The 13,497-nt window shown below is 46.2% G+C and overlaps 1 protein-coding gene across 8 annotated transcripts in view; it reads left to right on the forward strand.

Annotated features, from left to right (window-relative positions):
- Positions 1–13,497, forward strand: part of LOC109895621 (cotranscriptional regulator FAM172A homolog) — a 262,316-nt gene that overhangs the window by 59,571 nt on the left and 189,248 nt on the right. The gene's annotated exons all lie outside the window — the stretch shown is intronic.

The following is a 13,497-nucleotide window of genomic DNA, read 5'->3' on the forward strand; positions in this document are numbered from 1 at the left end:
CTCAACTCTTTTGTTTGCTTAATTGCGATGAGTATAATGTACTAGTCTCTCGGAGGTCCGCGCAAGACAATTAGACAACCCAGCAAATTTAATGAGACACCGCCAGTCGCCCACAATCCCCCAGCTTTTGGAGCCACCCTGGTCCATTGGCCCTGGCAGAGGGGGAATATGTATATATGTATGCATATGTATGTATATATGTGTCTTATAGAGTGTGGGTTGCCTGAATAAATAAAAGAAAAGGTATCTTGTTTTCATTTTAACATACTTTTTTTGGGGGGGTGATTCCCGTGGCTGGTCCACTCAGGGTTCGCTCCCAATCCAGTGGAGGATTCGTGCTTCCCCGGTAGGCAGGCATTCCTGGGAATGGGCCGGTAATGAGCAGCGATTATCCCTTGCACCCAGGGATTGGAAGGAGCACTTCACGTTGTCATTCCCGTAAGCAAGAGGGATCGCCGCAGGGCCTCAGTGACTGATGGACCCTGGGGTGGGACGACACAGGCCCCTCTCTCTCCTGCCCTGCACCAGATACAGATAAAGACAGCCGGACCAAATGGGAAATATTAATAAGCCATTTATTATATCCCTTCTCTCTTTGCCGTATGGAGATGAATTAATAACCGCACTTCGCCGTAGTCAAGTGATCCTAATTCGCAAGCGCACATCTACACTTGTATGAAGTTGTGAAGGGCAGTGGTTCCCCCCCCCCCCCCCCCCCGCCCGCGCTCCTTTTCTCCTCACTAATCACGCTGTTACAACAAAAGACGGGCTCCATTATTACGTCTGCAGCCCAGAAGAAAGGAAATGGGAAAGGGACAGGGGTTGCCGTCGCCTGACACCCCACGATTAATCTTCCGGTAAGCGTTGTCAGCCAGAAACAGACACAAATGGATCACTCGCATTAACCGGGGGAGTGTAGGTAAGGGCTTTAACAAGCGTTTACCAGAGTTCATTTTCTCTCTAATGAAGAGGGGAATAAGCGACTTAAAGGTCTGTCCTCTCGGCTGAGGAGGAGAAGAAGGATGAGAAGGAGCAGGATGAGAAAAAAAAAGGATGATCTGCTCACTGCAGGCGCGTGTGTGTTTGAGGGAGGTTGTGTGTGTTCTGGTGGTCAGGCGTCGCCTGAGAGAGAGAGCAGAGAGCCCTGAGCCGACTGTGCTGTGGCCCCTGAGTCCTTGGTCTACATCACTCTCGTCCTCCGCTTAAATGAGAGTAGCAGCCAACCAGACGAGCCCACTGCCGCCACTTTACTAGCCCGCCAGGTCCCTACCCATTTGACCCCTCCACACCTGACTCGTGGTCCACCCGTCTGTCTGTGTTTGTTGATCAGTAGCGGCAAGACCCGTCAGCTTCTCATCTCTGACCAGGACAGCGCTGGGTAATGGTACCACGCCTATACACTGACCTGCCCATCCATGTCTGTGGATGTCGGGAGATGACGTGGTAACCGTGAGCGCTGTTACCTTCAAGTAGCTTTCTGTTTTGCTAGGGCACTGTGGACGGGAATGGCGGATGGGGATAAGCATCTGCCTCTGATTCCAAAGGTTGCAAGTTGTTTTTGAGATTTTGGTCTTAAGCCTATCCCAAACCTTAACCCTAAACTCAACCATACAGAGTTAATGCCTAACTTTAAGATTTTGGAGTTAATCCCTGAATTTAACCCTAATCTTAATAATGTAACCTTAAATACTTCAACATTTGATGTTTTCAGCTACTTCAAAATTTGACATTTGCAAAACATGGATGAACGTCTAATTCTGACGTGAGGCCGTGAGAGCTAGTTGGACCTGCCTCTATACTGTCATTGGCATGTTAAAGACGAGACAAGCACACTTTAGACTGCCCACTACCCTTATAGGAGAGTCCCATGGGTTTTGAGTGAGTATGATATTGTTGAGGCCAAGATGCCAGAGGGAGGTGTCTGCCCTTATGGGAATGAGCTTGGCGACACTCACAATCTCGCACACATTGTTTGTGAACTATTTGCACACACCTACAGAGCAGTAGGAGTTTCGCAGATCCACACACGGTTGTCTCGCGACCCGACACCCCAACCCAGGGGAGAGTGAGAGGGAGACGAGGGAGGACAAAAATCTCAACTGGGAGATTTATTTATGCAGGATGTATTATACATGTCTCTCTCTTTTCCAAGCTGTCTGGCCTGTTGTCATCTGACCAGGTCTGGCCAGGCAGACAGACAGACGGGCGTACGGGCGGGGCCAGGCCAGGGTATGTGATATAAGGGGTAAGTTTCCAGGACATCTCAGCAGCCCAGTCCCAGAGGTAGCCTAGCGAACACACAGAGAGACAGGCCCGTTGAATAGCTAATGCCGCCCCTGTCTGTCCCCCCCCCCCCCACCCCCTCTCGTCTTGACACATGCTGGATAGAATAGTGATGGTTTGGAAAGGCCAGCTACATAATAAGAGGGATGCTGGACAAGTATCAAGTATTTAATAACATTGTGAAGTAGTTGTTTGTTTCTTCAGGTCAGTCAAGGACCTTGTTTTGATGTATTTTGAAGTATTCTGCTGCTGGTTAGTTAGAGATACAGTTAATTTTTGGGTTACAGAACATGCTACCTTATTGGATGGGTACTATAGCGATACAACTGTATCTGAATACTTGAAACAACGTGTGTAGACCTTTGTATTATGTATGTAATGATTTATTGTTAGTTATCGGTATTTCCTTGTTTTCTATTATTTGGGGTTAAAGTCCAGGAGAATTTCTAGGATCACTTGTCTTTCCTCTGGTGTGTGTGGAACACTCTTGATAAGGGAGTAAGCCTGTCCGTTCAACAGTTGATAAGAGTGAGAAGGATGTGCGGGACATTGTTTTCCTCTGAGTCAAAGCACGGTTAAATAATGGCTCTCGTCTCCAGTGCTGCGTGGACATCATTACAGCGATAGCAGCGCTCGCCGACCCCTGAGTTTGACGACAACGAGAGAGAGGCTTGTCTCTTTATCACGTCGTCTTCTGCAGACTCCTGCAGGAGACAAGGAAGCGAAGATGCTGTTCCCCCCCCCCCCCCCCCCCCCCCATGCCTAAACATTTTTAATTATAACTTCTCCCAAGTAGTGCGCCTCAGTAACCAAGGAGCTGACATTGATGCATGTGCTGATAAATCCGCAAACACTGGGAACGAGATTAACAGCGATTTTGAGGAAAGGTTGACAGCTAATTTTGCGCAGTGGTCGCGTCTCATTTAGGAGTGATGTTTTTTGATAGAGCGCCACGCCAGAGGTTTCGGCGTCTCACGCCGGGGAGGGATGCGCGACTCTAATGCGAGGAGTTCCGCGGCATTAGCGTTTTTGAGATTGTTTTTCTTATTTTCTTCTTCCTTCTCTCTCGCCCTTACCAAGCATTCCCCCCCCCCCCACCCCCCACCTTTGATTGTGCAAGCTTAAGTTAGGATAAAATATTCACTGCCGTGTGGTTTTAACTTGCTTCATTTGACACAACTTGAATATGGGGAGTACCTGTGATCACATGTAGGCGACCAAAGAGGGAAAAGGCAGCGTTTTGAAATAATTCCCTTAATCACAAGCAATGACAGGAGTAGCAACCTTTCTGTTTCCCTCTATGGTACTTGTTATGTGTGTTTTGAATATATTTGCAGGACATGGGCTGTTTATGGTAAATGAGCGTTTCATTGTCCTTCTATTGCATCTATCTGTCTATCTGTTGTCGATGCGTGTCCATCTGTCTGCTCCATCTAATCGTGACTTTGATGAGAGAGAGAGAGAGAGAGAGACGATCTTTGTGCTTGATCATTTCTCTCAATAGATAGACACAGGCAGATAACAGTCATATCTGCCACATCTGTATCCCCATGTTTTCAAATGGAGACGGGCCTCGCAAACCACTGCCCCCTCCTCCTCCGCCCTCTTGCCAACAAATGTTGTGTCTGTACGGAAGAAACATCTTGTAGTTTTTCTCTTGTTCTTTTCTTTTATGCCCGTCCTTTTTTTATTTTTTTTATCTCATTTTTTTCCCCTCCACCCTTTCGCGCCTCCCCTCTCAGTGTCGGCTCCCCTATCTTCATTTGCAGGCAGCTGACAGCTTCTTTCATTTTTCTTTGTCCCAATTTTTTTTTTTTTCCTCATTTTTCCTTCTTTTTTTTTTCTCCATCCGTCCCTCTCCATCTGCTTTCGCTTTTGTTTGCTCGGGCCCTCTCTCATCCCAACTTGATAATGAGGAATGTGGTGTGACCCTGACCTCCATCGGCATGGATACGACCCCTGACCCTGCCATGTGACCCCCAGTCCCCGTTTTGACAGCTTGATTAATTACCTAGTGTTATGATTTATGAGAAAGCAGTATGTAAAAATAATAGACAACAGGTGGTCTTCAAATGTTATTATATTTTTTTAAGAGGGTGTCGCTGGTTGTGGTGGTGTGATGGGACGGGGCATTTATTTTAGGACTGCCTTGAACGGTTAATTGCTTAAAAGCTATTTTCGGGAATGTCCGAGTTTAATAGGAAACTATGAGCTTGGTTTATCTTGTTGTTTCAAGGAAGACTCTTCCGTACGTGTGTAGGCCTATGTGTATGCCCCTTTGTAAAGGATAAAGGGGATTCCATCATGTTTGCGTAGCTCCATGTGTGTCCTCTCAAGCATGTACTAAGCCATGTGTTAAGACACTATGGAAAATGCTCTGTATTACACACACACACACACACACACACACGCGCACGCAGTCCTTCAACGCTTTTTTTCTTTGAGGTCACATCCTGAGAAAATTGCCAGAGTAAATGGCAGGGCAGAGCTGCAGCCATGCCTGCTGTTAACACTTTAAACAGATGTTGAGACTGGCTGCGGCCAACTCACCTGACTCTTGTACCTATGGTGCAGTTCTAGTGATGAGATGGCAGGTTACCATGGTAAATATCATGTTCCATCAGGCTAGCATGACATGTAGCCTGGTACACACACTTACTACTAAAGAAAGCAAGTTACATTATGCTTTCCTATGGTTTTGTATGGGCGGGCACACACACACACACACATATAAATACATAATCAACAATCCCAGCAGGACCACCAGCTTGCCCCTGGCCCTCACTTTCTGGCCACAATAACAGTGCAGAGGTCAAAGGATTCCACTTTAACCCCTAACCCCTAAAGGTCGCCCAAGGCCTGTGGTGTTCACTAAGATTAATACCTGGGCCTGGTTACTAGGATCTCATTATTCACCCCCAGACATCCCCAGATTACAGCCTGGATGTCAGATCACAGCTCCGGAGCCAGTCACGCCTCCTCAAGCCCAAGCCACTAGTCCAAGCCCCTAATCCCAAACCCTTGCCTCCAAGCCCTATAGCTGCTGAGTGGCCAGATGTAGACCTAGGGGATCAGGCATCACGTGGCCTCAGGGGTTTGGCTTCCTGTGGGTCAACTTGAGGTACCTTTATATGTGGTTGTGGAGGTGTGTGACCCTTCTCTTTAGTGGTTTACAGTTGTCATTGCTGGTGAAAACAGTAACTACAACAGAGGGGAGTTGTGGACATTGTGCGTGCCATCTCTCCCCGTACAGTCTTGCTCACACAGAGACACGCACGCGCACCTGTCATACAAAGATGCATACATAACAAAGGTATGGACAGTGTGTAATGCTTAGGTTTGCTATGGGGATGTGTTTGTGTGATGTAGTGATTTATAGAAGCCCTTCACTAGCCCTGGTCTGTTGATTCTCTGCATACTGTATGTCGTAGTCGTCGTCGTCCCCCCCCCCCCCCACACACACACTTGTCACCAGTTGCCTCCAGAACCATCCTCCGGTGGCCCTGAGCCGGGCCGAGCTGCCTTCTGCTTCCCCCGGCCGTCTCCCCCACTGGGGTGCAAGACTCTGATTTATACATTAAATAGTTGGACAGGAAAATAAGGAGGCACCGATCATTCCATGATCTATATCTCCCCCTCCATTAAAAATGGATGTGTATGCTGAGGGAAGACAATAGAATATATAAATCACAATGCTAACGGCGTAAGAATGGGGATTTGTATTTATTTCCAGCTAGCCCTACCTCAGTGTGTCTTTGTCTCCCTGGTAAGGCCTCAGAGCTGTGTGGACCTCAGGAACAATCTACTGTACAGACACTTAATGTAGGTGACTGATTTGATACCCAAGGATACAACACTATGACAGTGCAATACGAGGTAGGTTCTCCGTGTATTTGAGGGGTAATCATGTTTGTAGATGATCTACTAAACGAATGTTCTGCTTTTTACTTCCCGTCTGTTCCTCTGTTTAATCTCTAACGTTGGATCAACGTTCATCATCTGATCAACACATGGTGAAAACTATAGCAGGCTGGTTGGTGTAACCACAGGAACACAGGAGTGTGTGTGTGTGTGTGTGTGTTCACTGTCACTTCACCGTGAACACTTGACACGTTGCCCTCCTGTATTTGTTTATTTTTTGACAAATGACTTCTGTAACATTTACTTGCACAATCGATAGCTCTGACAAATTCCACCTGACCGTTGATTAATGCTCCGTCCAGCCCCCACCACCACACCCCCACGGTGTGCCGCGCTGAGAGCTGATGAAGCAGTGTGTGTGCTAGTGTATGCATCACCATAGGATGGGCTCTCCAAGAGTGTGTGTGTGTGTCTGTCTGTGTGTGTGTGTGTGTGTTTGTCTAAATCTCTGTCTGTGTGTGTAGTTTCATCAGACAAGAGGAATTTAGTATCAGCCTAATCTCTTGACATGTGTTGTGGAGTTAACACAGTCCTTGTGTGTTGAAATGGATGGGTCTTACCATAGTGTGGTTCAATGGAGGTAAATCCATGTTATTGGTTGTGTTCCTCAAGCTCAAAAATGCCTGGGACTTGCTATAGTTTGCCTATACCCACACTGCTATTTTCATCCCTTCAAATCACATTTTATTTGTCACATGCCCCGAATACAACAGACCTTACCGTGAAATGCTTACTTACAAGCCCTTAACCAACAAGTTCAGAAATTATTATTAAGTCAAATGTTTTAAATAAGAGCAATAATACAATAACGAGGCGATATACAGGGGGTACCAATACTGAGTCAATGTGTGGGGGTACAGGTTAGTCGAGGTAATTGAGGTAATATGTAACGGTACAATACCAGTCAAAAGTTTGGACACACAGACTCAGTTAATGGTTTTTCATTCTTTTTACTATGTTCTACTTTATAGAATAATAGTGAAGACATCAAAACTATGAAATAAGACATATGGAATCATGTAGTTCTCTCAACCAGCTCACTTGGAATGCTTTTCCAACAGTCTTGAAGGAGTTCCCACATATGCTGAGCACTTGTTTGCTGCTTTTCCTTCACTCTGCAGTCCAACTCATCCCAACCCATCTCACTTGGGTTGAGGTCGGGTGATTGTGGAGGCCAGGTCATCTGATGCAATTTCTGAGGCTGGTAACTCTAATGAACTTATCCTCTGCAGCTGACATAACTCTGGGTCTTACTTTCCTGTGGCGGTCCTCATGAGAGCTAGTTTCATCATAGCGCTTATCATAGCGGTTTTTGCTACTGCATTTGAAAAAACTTGACATTTTCCGTGTTGACTGATCTTCAGGTCTTAAAATAATGATGGACTGTTGTTTCTCTTTGCTTATTTGAGCTGCTCTTTCCATAATATGGACTTAGCCCTATTTGGTAAAAGACCATCTTCTATATACCAACCCTACGTTGTCACAACAAAACTGATTGTCTCAAACGCATTAATTCCACAAATTAACTTTTAACAAGGCTCACCTGTTAATTGAAATGCATTCCAGGTGACTACCTCATGAAGCTGGTTGAGAGAATGCCAAGAGTGTGCAAAAATGTCATCGAGGCAAAGGGTGGATACTTTGAAGAATCGCAAATATAATATATTTTGATTCGTTTAACACTTTTTTGGTTACTACATGATTCCATGTGTTATTTCATAGTTTTGATGTCTTCACTATTATTATACAATGCAGAAAAGAGTCAAAACGAAGAAAAACCCTGGAATGAGTAAGTGTGTCCAAACTTTTTTGACTGGTACTGTACAGGCAGGGGTCATCCATTCTATTGGAAACGGAGTGTATCAGAAAGAGTGAATGAGAGTAAGGGAGCGTAGAGAGGGCCTCGGGAGATTTGGGCTATCTTCTCTGGTGTCAACCAGCTTCTACAGTAGCTCAGAAAATGAAAGCAAGCTAAATGTAGCCGAGTTGCTGAGATGAAATCGTCCAGGAGACGTATAAATAATTGAGATGTGAGGGAGCCTTTGCTTTGCGTCAAGTGTGTTGCTCCTATCGCTGACGCGTGTGTGTGTTTGTGTGTGTGCGTCCGTGCGGAGGTGCTGAAAATAAACAGGACCAGAAGAGGGGAGGGGGGTGGGGGGGGGAGAAGGAGAGATGTTAAGTCAGACATGAAAAGATTCCGAGGCACAGGGGGATATGAACCACTCCTATTCTCCTCACTTCCTCCCCAACAACGCTCCACTTTGAACTCCTGTATAAATATTCAGTTGAGCCTGTAAACAATATCTAAATGAGCACACATCCCATGCCAAGGTTAAACTTCCTTGTTTTTCCCCGCTCTGAACAGAACTTGACTTGTTAGATAAGGTTACTGTGGATTAGGACATGGCCTAATTATGCTAATGTTGATCGTTATTATAAACACAGTGAGGATCACAGAGACCAGTTCAGGTTGTTATTGAAGGCGGCATTGAATTGACTGTCTCTGTACAGTAATAAACCATGTTGTTGTGCGAAGACACCTGCTGTCTATGAGACAATCAATTTGGTGTGGTTGTGGGTGCTTTTTTTTGGTGTGAGTGAGTGAGTGAATCTATTTACTCGGGACAGTAGTGTAGATAAATCTCAGATAGCCACAGGAACATATTAGGTCAGCAACAGGATCTGAACGGTTAGTCCTTAATGATGCTGGCATTGTGGTTAGGCTATTAGCTGGTCAAAATTAGGCTACATGAAAAGTGGAATACTGTTAATATATCTTTGTTAGTGTGGGTTTTCAGTGAATTTGTGTCAATCACAAAGCTTGTCTGCAGGAAAATTCTCAGCGTCAAAAGAGTGATCAAATGATGATCCTACATCTATATGTGTATTAGAAGGGCTGGTCTTGGGGTGTGTGAGAGAGATGGGGAGAGATGGGGAGCGATGGGGTTGGGGGTGTAGAAGGGCTGGTGGTGGGTGTGCGAAAGAGGGGTTGTGGGTATGTGTATATGTGAGAGAGGGTTGGTGGGGGGGGGGGGGGGGTACAGTGTCTTAATCTGACAGTGCTTTGTGAGCTGTGTGGTTTCTGGGAGAGACGAGGAGAGGGGGATAATGGGCCCCTGGCTGCTGAAAAAGCCCACGTGGAGCCGGAGACAGGCAGGGTCACCCAGAGCAGGGGTGGCCCTGAGAGAGAGGGGGGCCTGCCTCAGCCCAGGAGGGGCCCATTTCATATAACTGTATTTCCATTCCCGCATGCTCCACCACCAGGGCCTCCCATGCTTCTCTATGGGCTCAAAGAGAATATCTCTCTCTCACTTTCTCTCTCCCTCTCTCTCTCTCCCTCTCTCTCTCTTTCTCTCTCCCTCTCGCTCTCTTTCTCTCTCTCTTCTCTCTCTCTCTTTCTCTCTCTCGCTTTCCCTCTCTCTCTCTCTCTCTCTCTCTCTCTCTCTCTCTCTCTCTCTCTCGCTCTCTCTCGCTCTCTCTCGCTTTCTCTCTCGCTTTCTCTCTCTCTCTCTCTCTCTCTCTCATATATATATTTATATATCCTCCCATACACATATATATTTATATATATCCTCCCATGCTTTCTACCTGTATCTCAGGTATTAGTGTAAGGCTTTATTAAGGTTTCATCTCAATAGAACACATTGTGGAAGCATCATTATCTGCTGAATTAGCCATGAATGTGTGTTCATGAATTGAGACCGAGTGTCTCGATGTGGCTTTGATTCCCCACGTTCATTTTCCAGGTTGGTCTTTTTTTCTCCTCTGTATGCCTTGGTGCCGCCTATCCCCAGTGTCGCCTCCAGACATGTTGCCGCCTTGTCTCCCTCCCTCGCCTTCTGATTGGTTGGACGGTGGCGAGCGCGCCTTTGCCCTCTGCCTGTCAAGTCGCGACAACCAATCACTGGAGGGCTATCACAGAAACAAGGAAGTATAGCCGATGGTGTCGGTACAGGGAGTGTCAGCTGCCCTGATATTAACACAAGAACAACCCCCCAATAGGGATTAGACAGAGCGTTGCCAGCCGTAGCTGATAATGTAGCGAGCACATACAGATCCCCTCTCACATCAGTGTACAATGCCATCGTGTACACATTTGTATACACATTGATACACCCATCTTCCTGAAGCTCACATACTACAATATATTTTCCTTAAAGCGCACACACACACACACAATCATCCCCTTTCCTACCCACATGCCCCCTTGACCATTATCAGCCATGCTTTGTACCTGTCAAGTGCCTGTCCTTTTTTGCTGTGCCCAAAGGCCGTGCTTGCTACATGAGAGCTCACACATCAAAGACTCTATACACACACACACACGTGCACGGTTTCGGCCGCCTCTCTCCACACACACAAGTGAGACACGTTTCATTTCATTACAGCCCAACTGTGAACATGGAGATAGCATCTTCTTAAAGGGATGCCTTAGCCTATTTAAAAAAAAATATATATATTTTTTTTTGTCAGCCTCCTTTAAACCATGCCACTGAGAAGGCAGACAATGGTGCGTTACCGTTACACTGTCTCACGGCCAAATATGACCACAGTCTGACCGCGTAGTTTTATCAAAGCGGGTTGGGTCCAAATAAACATAAACGACCCATCAATATTTCCCTGTTGACGCGCAGCATTTGCGTTTTCTCCTTTGTCGATGCGCATCTGCACTTTCTCTGCGAACTGATTAGACCCGTTGATGGCGTTGAATGGGATGTATAATAAGATCTGTGTGTGTGAGATGTCAGGCTGATACTCAGCGCGGCGTTAGTGACACACTGGGAGATGGAGGAGGGCAGAGACTGACGGCAGAGCAGGGCTTCCTGAGCGGCGGCCATTGTTGTGCTATCTGAGGGGAGTCGGCTGGTCTTCGACAGGCCCGACAAAGGAGCGCTAAAGAGCGTCCGGAGAGGGGTGACGGGGGTGCGTCCCCCTCGGAGGGGCCTAGGTGACCCCTCTGACCGCTGCCCTCTGGGCCAGGGCTCTGTGTGGCGGTGGCACAGGGCACTCAGGGGCATGGGAAGGGTGTGTGTGAAGCTTATCCTGCAAAGCACTGCATAAAGAAACACTGACGCAACATCAGTGTCCACACCCCAAGCGAGAGCGTGAGATTTTTTTCACCGCTGACAGGCAATCGAGACAATCGGCGCTAACTAGGGTAGTAATTATATTCATGTGTAATAGTACTTCGTTATAAATTATACATATCATTTGTTGTTAAATACAAGTTCATCCATTTTTTTCCTCCCTAATTACATAGCGATGGCACCACCTTTAATAAAAAAGACCTTGTACTTACTGTCGGCATTCACTTCAGAGATATTCAAAACACCAGAATACATTGATGATTGAATAAATAAACTCTGCGGTTCAGCCTCTTAACTCTCTTTCCCCTTAGTGTAAAATGCCTTTGCTGTTGGACAGAACAGGAGAGCGAGGAAGAGACCCAGAGACCAATGTTTGCCTGAGACCTTCCTCTGTCGACGTAAAGGATGGTTTCCGACTAGGCGATGAACCCATGGCCCTACTGCAGAAGTCTGTGATGCTGGAGGATGCAGGGTGATGCTGGGGAACACCGGTCCCTCTCACAGTAATGCTTCAGGGTGACTGGGCAGCACTAAGGGTTAGCCACAATCAGCCCAGGCAGGGCTGGGCCACACAGGGCTAGCATTAGCTCAGTAGGCCTAATGTTGCTCACCCATTAATGCTTTGCCCTATATGCTGCGTAGATCTTAGGCACATAGATTGATGGATGGATGGGTTGAACACTTCGGGTTTCTATGAAGGTACTCTCCCTTTATCCATCTCTCTCTTCCCCAATCCATTTCTTTCTTTCTTTCTTTGTCTTTTATTTCCGTCTCTCTCTCTCCTCTATCTCTCTCTCCATCCACCCTCACCCTTTGTCTTGTCCTCTCTCCCTCTCTTTCTCTCTCGTTCCTCGCCTCTGATTGAGAGGAAGACAGTGTTGCCAGTCATTTTTCCAGCCTGCCACCAGTGGGCAGTGGCACAGAGCTGGAGCGGACCTCCTCTCTCCCATTTTCCTCTCCTCATCCTCTCCGGTCGTAAGGTCCGTGTGAACTGCTCCGTGATGGCTGTGCCAACAAAGACAGCCCCGGGCCTGTGCTGAACTGAGCTAAGCCTCTTTAATAGAACCTGACCTATTACTTTACCCCTCCCTCCCTCCCACTGCAGATAGCTAGTATGCCCAAAAGAGGAGGAAGATGAGAAAGACGTCTCCCTCCCTTCCAGCTCCGCTCCCAGCCCAGGTGGGGCTGTGGTGCGGGGCCGTATGTGCAGCACCTAACACACTGGAAGAAAATGAACTTAAGTCAGAGCCAACAGCCGAGGAACTCCTCTAGCTAAAGAATCATATAAGCTCCCTAATAAAAGGCTTCTTCTGAAAAACGTCAACGTGTGGGTCGATGCTCTATATCAATGTGTGTTATGATGTGTGGAACAATGGGTTTTATAGGGCTGTCAGTTATTTGTTTGTCTTGATATTGTTTGACTTGTTTTAATGGGCAGCTGTCAGTGATGTCATTTTGATGGTGATCCTGTACTTAGTTTGGTAATGACAATGATATTTTTATAGAAGCAAACTGGAAAAACAAATGTATTTAATCACGTTTGTTTCATTTAGCAACTTCTCTGTCGGTCTTAATATTGTGATTCAATTCATTCTTACTTCATTTTCTATTTTACAGCTTCCTTAAAAGTCTCTGCTGATTTAAAAACGGAATTATTTATTTCATTGAATATATTTAAACTCAAAATATTTGTCTAGCAATTAAGGTGTCGGTGTCAGAGATTTTGCGAAATAGTTATGACCTAAAAACCCAAAATAGATCCTAATAAAGTATGCCCCTAATTAATACTTGTATAAAATCGTTATATAATTGCTGGTGAAAGTACTCCCACTACTGCTGCAATTTGTTCAGATTTGTCTTATTTGAGAGTGTCTGAAAGTTTGATACGAATAATCCTAAAGGGAGTGGTGGGAGCTTTGGCTAAAGCCGTCGGTCGGAGAGAGTGTGAAAATAAGAATCATTTTATAGTCTGGGGATGTGTGAAAGTGTCATTTTGCTGTTGTCAACACACACCAGGTGCTAATGTGTGGGGCAGGTTTGACATGGACGGGCGGAAGAGGGACACACACATTGTGTTAACACTTATTAAAACGGAGGAGACGTGCTGCAGTGTGTAGACAGTGTGTGTGATGGAGTGAAATTTCCTCACTTACTCCTACACTTGTCTTCAAAAAACCTTTTTGTCAGTTCAGATCTGCCAATTTTT

Source organism: Oncorhynchus kisutch, linkage group LG8 (genome assembly GCF_002021735.2).
Source record: "Oncorhynchus kisutch isolate 150728-3 linkage group LG8, Okis_V2, whole genome shotgun sequence".
NCBI lineage: Eukaryota > Metazoa > Chordata > Actinopteri > Salmoniformes > Salmonidae > Oncorhynchus > Oncorhynchus kisutch.